Source organism: Elaeis guineensis, chromosome 4, assembly GCF_000442705.2.
Source record: "Elaeis guineensis isolate ETL-2024a chromosome 4, EG11, whole genome shotgun sequence".
Classification (NCBI taxonomy): domain Eukaryota; kingdom Viridiplantae; phylum Streptophyta; class Magnoliopsida; order Arecales; family Arecaceae; genus Elaeis; species Elaeis guineensis.
Genome location: NC_025996.2, coordinates 37,511,017 through 37,522,514, shown reverse-complemented (window position 1 = coordinate 37,522,514; position 11,498 = coordinate 37,511,017). Strand labels below are relative to the sequence as shown.

The 11,498-nt window shown below is 35.9% G+C and overlaps 1 pseudogene; it reads left to right on the top strand.

Annotated features, from left to right (window-relative positions):
• Positions 1 to 8,675: 8,675 nt before the first annotated feature.
• LOC140857317 (geranylgeranyl pyrophosphate synthase 7, chloroplastic-like) lies at positions 8,676 to 11,098 on the top strand (annotated as a pseudogene).
• The last annotated feature ends 400 nt before the right edge of the window (positions 11,099 to 11,498 follow it).

Genomic DNA, 11,498 nt, shown 5'->3' with positions numbered 1-11,498 from the left:
CAAATCAAAATCATTAAAATAAGGCTCTTAACTTGATCAATCGTAGAGAAATAATTTCATAGAAGGAGAAATAATTCGAGAAAAAAAATCTATGGAGAGAGAAAGTAGAGAGAGAAAATTGGACTTTCTTTAAAGAAAATGAAAGCTTGTGAAGAGAGAAGGGAGAGAGGAAAGAGAGAGACTATCTCTCTCTTCTTTTCTTTCCTTTTCTTTTCTTTTTTTCTTTACTCTTTTTTTTTCTTTCTTTTTCTTTTTTTTCTTTCTTTTTCCCTTCTTCTTCCTCTTCTCTATTCTTTCACAGAACAAAAGACTTAAATCCTCCTTCTTTCCAAAATAGAGGAGGTAAAACATCCATGGCCGAAGGAGCAGACCCCAATAGTGGCAACTGGCTTGGTCTGATGATTGGCGATAGCCAACAATTTCAGAAAATATAAGGCAACACAGATAGTAAAATAGAGCATCCATTTTCTTGATCAAATCCAGCAATTTTCTAACTAGGATTCATGATTATAGGATCTAAAAGAATAGAAAAAAGAATCAATGAGAGAAGCAATTGGTCCTTATCTTCAATTCGGTGATCATTGACCCCAATTGTCAGTAGTATAAGGAATGGTGACAATGGATTTCCTAGAGGAGAGAAAAAGAAAAGAGGGATCGGCCGATAGCATTTTCTGGTGGCTCCTTCAACAGAATCGCTGATCTTTTAAATAGAGGACCAACCATGGGGTTTTGGGGCTTGTAAGACTTCAACTCCCGATCAAAATCGAGGTCTCAATCAGAGAAGGAAGAAACTCCTTCGGGAGTTTCGAGAGGTGTCAAGTTCTTCAGCACGTGCTCTGCACATGCTAACTTTTTTGTTTGTTTTATTTTGAGAAACTTAGTTAGGTTATTACATTCGCCCCCCAAAAAAATTTATCTTCAAATTTTTTTTACTTAAGTTTTCAAAAATACAGAGTTACTTCCTCCTCAAGTCATAGTCATCCTCTAATTTCAAAATCAAAACTTTCATCATAATATCTTTCAAATCAAATTACTATTCTAATGAGCCTGAAAATAATTCAAATCGCTATGCTTCTACTATGCATTTTGATTCAAATCCACCAGTGTATTTATGTCAAATCTAAATTTTTATGTCATAATTAATATAAGTTATCATTCCAACGTTCCTAGTACCCATCCACCTACAGTCATGTCTAATTTTATGTGTTATAATTTATCTACTTGTACTCTAATACCATATAAATTGTCACTCTTTCGATCTGAGATTATGAGTCGAGGATCATGACAGCCACTGCATACTCATGAAAAACTCTCTTTACAAGCATGTAAGGTATTTCAATTATAATATCAATATAATTATAATAAAATTTATAATAAATTAAGTTAAAAATTTAAATAACTAAAATCAACTTTTATCTCTCATAAAATTTTAATAATATTTCAAAATTTTACGTCAATTGTATCTCAAATAATAATCCCATAAAAATATAATAATAAATCTATATTATCGACTCTTACTTCTAGCTCACTCCCAAAATAGTATCCATGTTTGCAAATAAGAACCAAAATCTAAAAAATAAAAGGAGATGTAATGAGCTTGATAGCCCAATAAGTAATAAATTTTTTAACTAAACATTCCAAATATATTTATAAAATATGATGTTTGAAAATAAATAACATAAATAAATATAAGAATATATTTCATACTTAGTTAAATAAATCAAATATTTTCAAATACTCATATGCATACAAAATTATATATAAAATTTAAAATAAAATATATATAACTCAGTAGTTTAAACTATGTTGACTCCTAAAATGATTTTAATGATCATAAAATATTAGAGCATAAATTGATACTAATATCTCTCAAGTATGTCAAAGAATATTTTTTGTTAAGAAAAATATCGTTGAAAGGCTCTAAGTATGATTGAAGATCATTTAAATCAAGTAAAAATCAGTTTCGAAGTGAAACGACTAAAATAAAAATCTATTTGAAGAATTAGAGCTGACTCATCTATGAACCGAACCGGCTCTGGCATGAACAAAGACTAGCATGTTGGCTTGGCATAAAGTCGAGCCGACTTAGATTGAATCCGAGCTGGCTCTCTTAGAAAGACAGAAGGCTAATTTTTAGATTCTGAGAATCAAGCTGGCTCGATCCAAATCGGAGCCGGCTCTTTCAGTGGGATAGAAAGATATTTTTTAATTTTTAAGAATTGAGCTGACTCGACCAGAATCGGAGCCAGCTCTCTCGAAGGAACAGAATGCCATATTTTTGAAGATCGAAGCCAAGCAGATTTGAAATGCAGCAAAGCAAGCTCGAATCCAAATCGAGCCGGCTCAAGATCAATTCGAGCCAACTCAACAATGTTTGACAGGCATAACGGCTAATTCTGTAGCAAATCCAGTTTCATCCTAACAAGTTTTCAACGGCTATTTTTCACCCTTAAAGATAAAAAATGGCTAGTTTTAGATTCAAATCACTCAGAACATGGAGGGAATGATCAAGACATAAAAGAAAATATAAGAAACAAAGAGAAAAACTACTATTCGTGAGAAAAGAGCACTTTTGAGCATTTATTGGCTTTCAAAAGAGTTCACCTACTCTAAATTAAATCTCTTAATTTTTTTGAGTGCAATCAAGGAGAAGCAAGTGCATTTACTGCTGGCATTCAAAATTTCTTCAAGAGAGTTTCATCAACAACAAATCAGCCTTTAAAAGAGTTCTAAATTGTTGTACTATTTTCAATTCAAAAAAATTCTGTAATAGCTTCAATGGGGGCTGAAACGGAAGGGTTTGATTGCTCCAAATTAAGAATTGGTTTGGGATCCTTGGGATAAGGCTTATAAAAGTTTTGATTGATTGATCTGAGTTAAAATCAATTAGATTTATTTGTGAGTCCAGTCAAAACAAACACACTATAGTCCAGTTGATTATAGTGAAACTCTCAAAGGATCGCTTGGAGAGTGGACGTAGGTACTTATAGTGCATTGAACCACTTAAACTTGAAGTGTTTGTGTGTTTACTACTTTGTTTACTTTATTTATTCTCTATTTATCTTTTATTCACTACATAATTTATACTAGTTAGAAAAAATTTTTAATAATCTAATTCATCCTTTCTCTTGGATTGTCTGGCTAGGCAATAAACTACGACCACATTTATTCCTATGATAGGGCCAAAACAGAGTGCCAGTATATAACCCCCATAAGTAGGATCTATAAACTAATACACAATCCTTATTGGTAGGATCCAAAAACCAATATATAACCCTTATTGGTCGAGTCCAAAAATACATAACCCCTATTAGTAGGGTTCGAAACATAATTAGACTGAAGAGAGAAGAGAGAGAGAGAATGAAGAGAGATTCTCTATCTCTCTTCTTTTCTATTCCTTTATCTCTCTTCTTTTCTATTCTTCTTTTTTTATTTTCTCTTTTTTTTTTTCTTTTTTTTTTTTTCTTTTTCTTTCCTTTCGTCTTCCTCTTCTTTATTCTTTTATAAAACAGAGGACTTAAATCCTCCTTCTTCCCAAAATAACGAAGGTCCCCCTCCAGCTAGCAACATCCTTGGCCGAAGGAGCAGACCCTAATGGTGGCAACTGGCTTGGTCCGATGACTGGTGGCAATCAACGGTGTAGGAAAAATAAGGCAACACGGATGGTAAAATAGAGCATCCATTTTTTTGATCAAATCCAGCAATTTTTCTAACCAGAATTCATGATTATAGAATCTAAAAAAATAGGAAAAAGAATCAACGAGAGAAGTAATTGGTCATTATCTTCAGTTCGGCGATCATTGGCCCCAATTTTCAGTAGCACAAAGAATGGTGACAATGGATTTCTTAGAGGAGGGAAAAAAAAGAAAAGAGGGATCGACTGGCAGTATTTTCTGATGGCTCCTTCAATGGAATGGCTGATCCTTTAAACAGAGGACAAACCAAGATTTTGGTGCTGGTAAGACTTCAACTCCCAATTGAAATTGAGGTCTCATTGGAAAAAGGAAGAAACTCTTTCGGGAGTTTTAGGAGGTGTCAAGTTCTGCAGCACGTGCTCTGCACATGTTCATCTTTTTTTTTTGAAAATTTAATTCGGATATTATATGATGCAAATGCAATGGTGGACCTTCCAAAAATCCAGGCTTTTTTTGTATCTAAAGTGAGGACCTTTAAATGACCTATTTTCAATGTTTTTTGAAGCAATTAAATCACCACAAGGTTCTGGATGAAGATGTCGTGGCCAACACGTACTATAAGTCGCACATTGCGTCAGTCTACAATCACAAACAAACAAGGATTGTATCTCTTGTGCGAAAGAATAATATTTTTTTTTTTTTGGTATAAATTCATCATTGAATTGTGCAATAGTTACTTCACGATTGGTGCAAATGAATGATTCAATAAGTTTAGAGTGCTTTCAGATCTGTGCAGAGTGCTATCGGTCCGCATTGCAAAAGGACGCCAATCATTCTTCGGCGTGAAAGGTTCATCCTGGGCCCATCGCAAACCTAATTATGATTTTTTGGATTGTCTGGTTGGTGGGACATTTTGAATTGATGATAGGGACTTTGAAGGCTAATGTTCAATGCACGTATTCAATTAGAATTTACCTAAGTTACCAAAAAAAAAAAAAAGAATTTGCCTACAAGTTGGCCTACTCCGTCTATAAATATTTGTATACAAGGAAGCTGATGGACATTTTTTTTTTTAACTAAGATTGGTTCTGGAATCTTTTACATTGGTGAGTTGAAATTTCTCTTTTGTTGTTTCTCCTATTTTGCTGCACTATTTTGGAAGATCTTCTAGTTTAGCATGGGCTTAGAAATTGCTAGATAATTAAGTTAGACCATTTACAAATTTTTCCTCAAAAACAGTGCAATGCATACAATGATCTGAATGGAAGAAAGGTTGATGCACCGCCACATCATTGCATTAAAAGATGGAAGGATAACTACCAAAAGTGAGCTTTGATTTATCTAACCAATTAACGATTTATGGAACAATAGGTAGACAAATTTCTCCAGATTGCGTGTGTAGCCTAGTTAAAGTATTACGTGATGGTATTCGTTAAAAAAAGGGGTTTCAAGTGAGATAAGGTCACAGTGACTCGTGCTCAAATTTCCTTTTAAAAACATTCCAGGATCTGACATAAGAACGTTCAAGTCTGACTTCCAGCATAACAAGTCATTGAACCAGGAAGAGGATCAACAAATTGTATTTAACAAAACAATAATTATGAGTAAAAATTATATGTGGCGTGCATTTTTTCAGGGTCCAAACCACACAAGAATTACGGAGAGTAAAAACCAAGAGGGAGGGACACAATGAATGAGTAGTGAACAGACCGGAAAACTCTGAGCTCAGTTGCTCCATGGTATCCATCCAAATACGGTTAAGAAATAGACCAGAAAACTCTGAGCTCAGTTGCTCCATGGTATCCATCCAAATAGGGTTAAGAACAAACCGTTGAGGATAATTACAAGTGACAATAAGAAGCACGGTTGCTTCCTACAAATTTATCAATTCATTGTCAACGTCGGGATCCATGCAGGAATGTTTTTAATTCTATATATATCGATTGCACAACAAATAAATCTTAAATATTTATACAGGATCGAGAAATTTAAATAGCAAGTTGATGCAAGTTCGACAAGCAACTACCATGACTAGCAAAACTAGGCCAGCTAAACTCCCAAATATATGCATAAATACCACTGAAAATTAAAATAGGGTACCTCATCAAGTTTACAAATTTAATCCTGAAGCAACATTTTAATATACAAACAAACCAAAATTAGGCATGGCCGAACTATAAAACCAGCCTTATCTCTATTGGCTCTCCGCTGGTACTAACAACTCAATAAGTAACTACTTACATAATCTGATCAAGCAAGTATCAAATAATTTAACTCCATAACACTATATAAAGAAATAATGCATTTTACCAAAGTAAAATTTAATATCCAAATTTCTTATTCAAACTATACTTATTTTTAAAATATTCGATCATGCATCAAATCTAATATAAAATCTATAGCCAATAAGATTGTGGCTATGTTTATACCCTTGATTAGGCTAGAATACTGTATTTGATCCCTTCAGAGTAGGTCACGATGTAACCCCCATAGAGTAGGTGACATACCACATTTAATTCATGTGGAGTAGGTCACATATTGTATTTAATCCTTATAATGTATGTCGCATATTGTAACAATCCCCACAATGTAGGTCGCATGCCACATTTAATCTTTGCAGTGTAGGTCACATACCACATTGAACTTCAATGGCATAGATCACATAAATGAATTTTTTCAAAGACTTGGTATTTTTCGAAATATGCATAGTCCAATCTAATATATATATATATATATATATATATATATATATATTAAAATAGAGGTTTTTCAACGGAGAAGCATCCATTCGTCACGTGTTCTTAGAAAATAGAGGAGACCCACATGTCCTCAAAAAGAAAAAAAAGCCAACAAAGGAGAGATCGATCCTCTTCTGACATGCCGTGCACTGGCTCGGCTGCGAGGCCATAGCCGCCATCGCCAGCGAGGGGAAGACCACCAGACCCCTCATCTCTCTAGTAGGACCCATCACAGCAACGACAGCAATATTGGTGGATGAGAAGGAGAGAGAGATAGAAGAGGGGGCGAGAGATTTCTTCACGGCGATCTTGGTGGACGAGGCTTGCTCCTCCTTAAGGTGGTAGTCATGATAGCATTTGGAACAAAAATTGAGCGTCGTTGGGTTTCCGAAGAAGCCACAATTGTTCGCGCATAGGCGGTGCCCCTCCTAGCATCTCTATTCTTCCACCATCTTGATGAGATCGATCAAAGGAACCCCAGTCTATACCACTAACAACAAAAGAAATAAATCAACATGCAAATAATCGATCCATAAAAAAAGGGGAAGCATGACTCAAAATTTGCCCACCAAAATCATATAAAAAAAAGCAAGGAAATGAAGAACTGAAAAAGGTCCCGGCAATCCTAGCCATCGTCTAAGCTTTCCTATTTAGCCGCTCCAAGCCAACCACCCAGTTAGGACTCCTATGGACAGAAAAAATAGAGGAAAACATGGGGAAAAATATGGGAAAAATCAAAAAAAATAGAGGAAGATGGAAAAAAATTAAGTGTAAGATCTTTCCTCACAAAGATGATCATTTTTTTCACTTTTATTTCTTTTCATTTCATTATCTTTTTTAAAGATCTATGGGAAAAAAAAGTACTTGAGGAAGATTAGAGATATTTTTTTAGATTTCCATCTCATGCATTGCATGACGTTATGTGCTAGTTTATAGTAATATACAAACATATGGCTTGATTTCGGTAGAATTTTCAACAAATACAATTTTACCTAGTGAATCTATTTTACATAAATGTAGTAAGAATTTGCATAATAATATATAGCAGCCATGTAGTTAATTTTAAAAAGATATGATTTAATATATGTTATTATGAATCTAGATAACTGGCAAATAAATATAAGAAATACACTTAAAAATTTGAATTCATATAATTAAAGCAATTTTCATGTGCAATTAAATTTGAAATAATACAATAACTTGCATAATATTTTACACGAGATATTTTCAATAATTTTAATAACAAATAAAAAAGTGTAAGAATATTACTTCCCTCGTTAACAAAAATAATTAAACAAATTAGCCACTTCTACCGGAATTCATAGGAATCTAATAATTCAGAAATATATGTATGCCAAACTAGAACTAGGCTAATATTTTAAAATAATGTTTAAAATTATTTGAATTTTTAAAAATATTAATTATTAAAATAATGATCATTATAATATGATGAATCAGTCGCTGTTCTACCGGCCAGGGCACCAATCTTGCCTTATTTTTCTCTACAGAGTGAGATATGGGGGTCATGGTATGGGCTCTCCGGCTCAGCTACATGAAAGGGAGAGAGAGTAAGATAAAATAGTGGAGAGAGATAATGAAAAGGAGAGAGAGAGAGAGAAAATGGGAGAGGTGGAAGAGAGAGGGACTAGTACCTCTCACCCATGCACTTCCTCCACAGGTGTGCCCATAAGCAGAGGGAGAAGGAGAGGAAGGGAGGGGGGAGAGAGAGAGAGAGAGAGTAAGGAGATGGTTCTGTCCTTTTCCCAAGGTTGTCCGCCACAAGTAGGGAGAAAGGAGAACGGAAGAGAGAGAGAGAAAGAGAGAGAGAGAGAACGGAACAAGATAAAGAGGGGATGAATATGGCGGTGGTTGTCAGAGGCGTGAGCGACGGTGGTAGCTCGAGCACATGCACAACGTTGTGAGGGAGGCTGAAAGATGGTGAAGGAGGAAGCTCGGGTGCATGCGAGAGAGGAAGACACTGCAACTCGCAGTGGGGGGCAGCGGGTCTCGGTGTGGTTGTGAGAAACAGATGATCTATCCTCCTTTTGTTTTCTATGAAACTGTTTTAAATAACGGAAAGGGGCTTCCCCTTCCCAGCTGGGCCCAATAATAATATGGGCCGGGCTCTGGTATCAAACGGCGGTAGCCCGCTTCACGAAGTTTTGATCGGTAGCCACCTGTCAGTGGCTCCCATCAGAGGAAAGTTTAAGGTACAGCCCTCATCAGAGGAAATTATCCTCAAATCAAATACGAAAATTTAATTCAAAATGAATAGAGGAGAAGAAAACTGCAGAGTAAGAAAATGGCATCGGTATTTCATCTCCTCTGCAGCCCAGTGGTGGACTCTTCGGCCCATCTCCCTAACCGCTCCTCCTCCTCCCCCTCTTCTTCCTTCCAGCCCCCATCCTCCTCTGCCTCTGCCGCCACCTGTGGCCACCTCACCCGCACCCTCCTTGGGTGGCCATGAAGGTCTATGCCTCCACCGCTGCTACTAGGCCGATGAAGTTCGACTTTAAGGAGTACATGCTCCAAAAGGCTAATTTTATGCACCGGGCCCTGGACACCACCATCCTCGTCGACCATCTTGAGCGCATCCATGAGGTGATGCGCTACTCCCTCCTCGTCAGTGGCAAGCATGTTTACCCCATCCTATCCCTCGCCACCTGTGAGCTCATTGGCGGCCGCAAGCACTAAGCCATGCATGCTCCCCACCGTCGCCATCAACATGGTCCAAACCATGTCCCTCATTCACAACGACCTTCCTTGCATGGATGACAATGACTTCCACCATGGCAAGCCCTCCAACCACCGCATCTTCGATGAGCCCATCACCATCCTCGCCGGTGATGCCCTCCTCACCCTCACCTTCGACCACCTCGCCGACCCCGCCTCCTACCTAACCGACAACCCAATCCCACCTGCTCACATCATCTATGGGGTCGCTGAGCTCTCCCGCTCCATCAAGCCCAAAGGATTAGTTGCTAGCCAGATGGTGGACATCAAGTCCACAAGGCTAGCAGTCCCCTTTGGCCTCGATCGGCTTGAATTCATCCATCTCCATAAGACCACCTTCCTACTAGAGGCCTCAGCGATCATAGAAGCGATTTGTCGGCAGGAGCTCCAATGACCAGATCAAGCTGCTACAGCGATATTCTAGATGTATTGGATTGTTGTTCTAAGTAGTGGATAGCATCCTCGATATAATCCAGTCATCGGAGGAGTTGGAGAAGATGGTCGGGAAGAATCTGGTCAGCGATAAGACTACATATCTGAAGCTCATGGGGGTGAAGGAGTCAAGGGAGTACGTCAAGAAGCTGCTCAAGGATGTAATGACAAAAATTATATACCATGTTACGTTAACTATGTGCAATGGCAAATTAACTGTATATCATGTTAATTTAACTATATGCAATGGTAAATTAACTATATACTTTATTAATTTAACTATGTACTATATATATAAAACTGTATATAATAGTAAATTAACTATGTATCATATTTATTTAATTATATGTAATGATAAATGAATTATATTATATTTAGTTAACTATGTACTGTATTAATTTAACTATGTACCGTGCCAGTTTAACTATATACCATGTATATGTAACTGTATACATTAGTAAATTATGTACCATATTTATTTAACTGTACAGTATTAATTTAATTATATACTATGTTAATTTAACTGTGCAGCGATAAATTAACTATGTACGATGCTAATTTACTATGTACAGTAGCAATGTAACTATATACTATGTTAATTTAATTATATACAATGATAAATTAACTATGTACCATGTTAATTTAACTATGTACTATGCATATATAACTATATACAATAGCAAATTAACTGTATATCATATTTATTTAACTATATGCAGTAATAAATTAACTTATATCATATTTAGTTAACTGTGTACCATGTTAATTTAACCATATACAGTGACAATTTAACTGTATACCATACATATATGACTATGTACAATAGCAAATTAACTAAGTATTATCTTTATTTAACTGTATACAATGATAAATTAACCGTGTGTTATGTTAATTTAATCGTATGTGATGGTAAATTAACTGTATGCTATGATTCGTCTACTGCATCGTAATATCATTGTATCTGTTCATAAGATACTGATCTTTGATTATAAAGCTCCTTGATAACAACCTTTTTTTCATGCTAAGCTTGATGATATGACAACCTCCCTCTCTTTAGATCAATTTATTTTATTATATATATTTTTTAAATTTTAAGATTAATTTTTGAGTATTCTAGTGATCGGATTCATTGAGGATCATGATTTGCAAGAAAACCTTATATTTCAAGGTATACAATTTTATGATGAAGTTTTTGCACCGCCTATATTTATATATATAGATTAATGAATCAAAATATATAAATATTATTTTTTCTTTCTTTCTTTTTTTCATCTTTCTCATTTCCAGTCTGTCACGGTATGCCGATGGCTGCATCATCGCATTGAATACATTACCACTGCATCACCCTCCACCCTCGAGAAGAAAGAAGGGAAAAGTAACTGGTTGTGTGAGAGAGAGGGCATTAGAAATATTAGATTAGGGAATAGAGAGAGAAGAAAAGAGTGTCAGAGAGAGAGAGAGATGAGGTTGGATGGCTTCTTGTGGGTGGCTGGCCACATCCGCACGCAGCGTGGCAAATTCTGGAGCGTGCAATCCAGAATTAGTGAAACAGAAAGGTAGCGTGGCGTGTTATCCATCGTGGGATTTAATGCATGCACATGCATATGTCCTAAAACACAAGGGTGGCATCGCTTGTTATCCATCATGAGATTTGATGCATGCATGTGCATATAAAGGCTTCGTATGTGGGATGTGTATGGGCTAATCGATGCGCTTTTAAGCAACCTTGCGCAGCATTTTCGTGGACCGGCACCATTCCACGTATCTCATAAAAACTTCTCTATTGAGAAATTCCTATTTTAATATATATATATATATATATATATATATATATATATTATTATATTAGATTGAATATTATAAAAGAGAATTGACATTTGTTGACTTAGACTTACGTCCTACCAAAACCAACAAAGACACATCGGATAAGCTTTTGAATGTGCGTGCCAGAAAAGAGGTG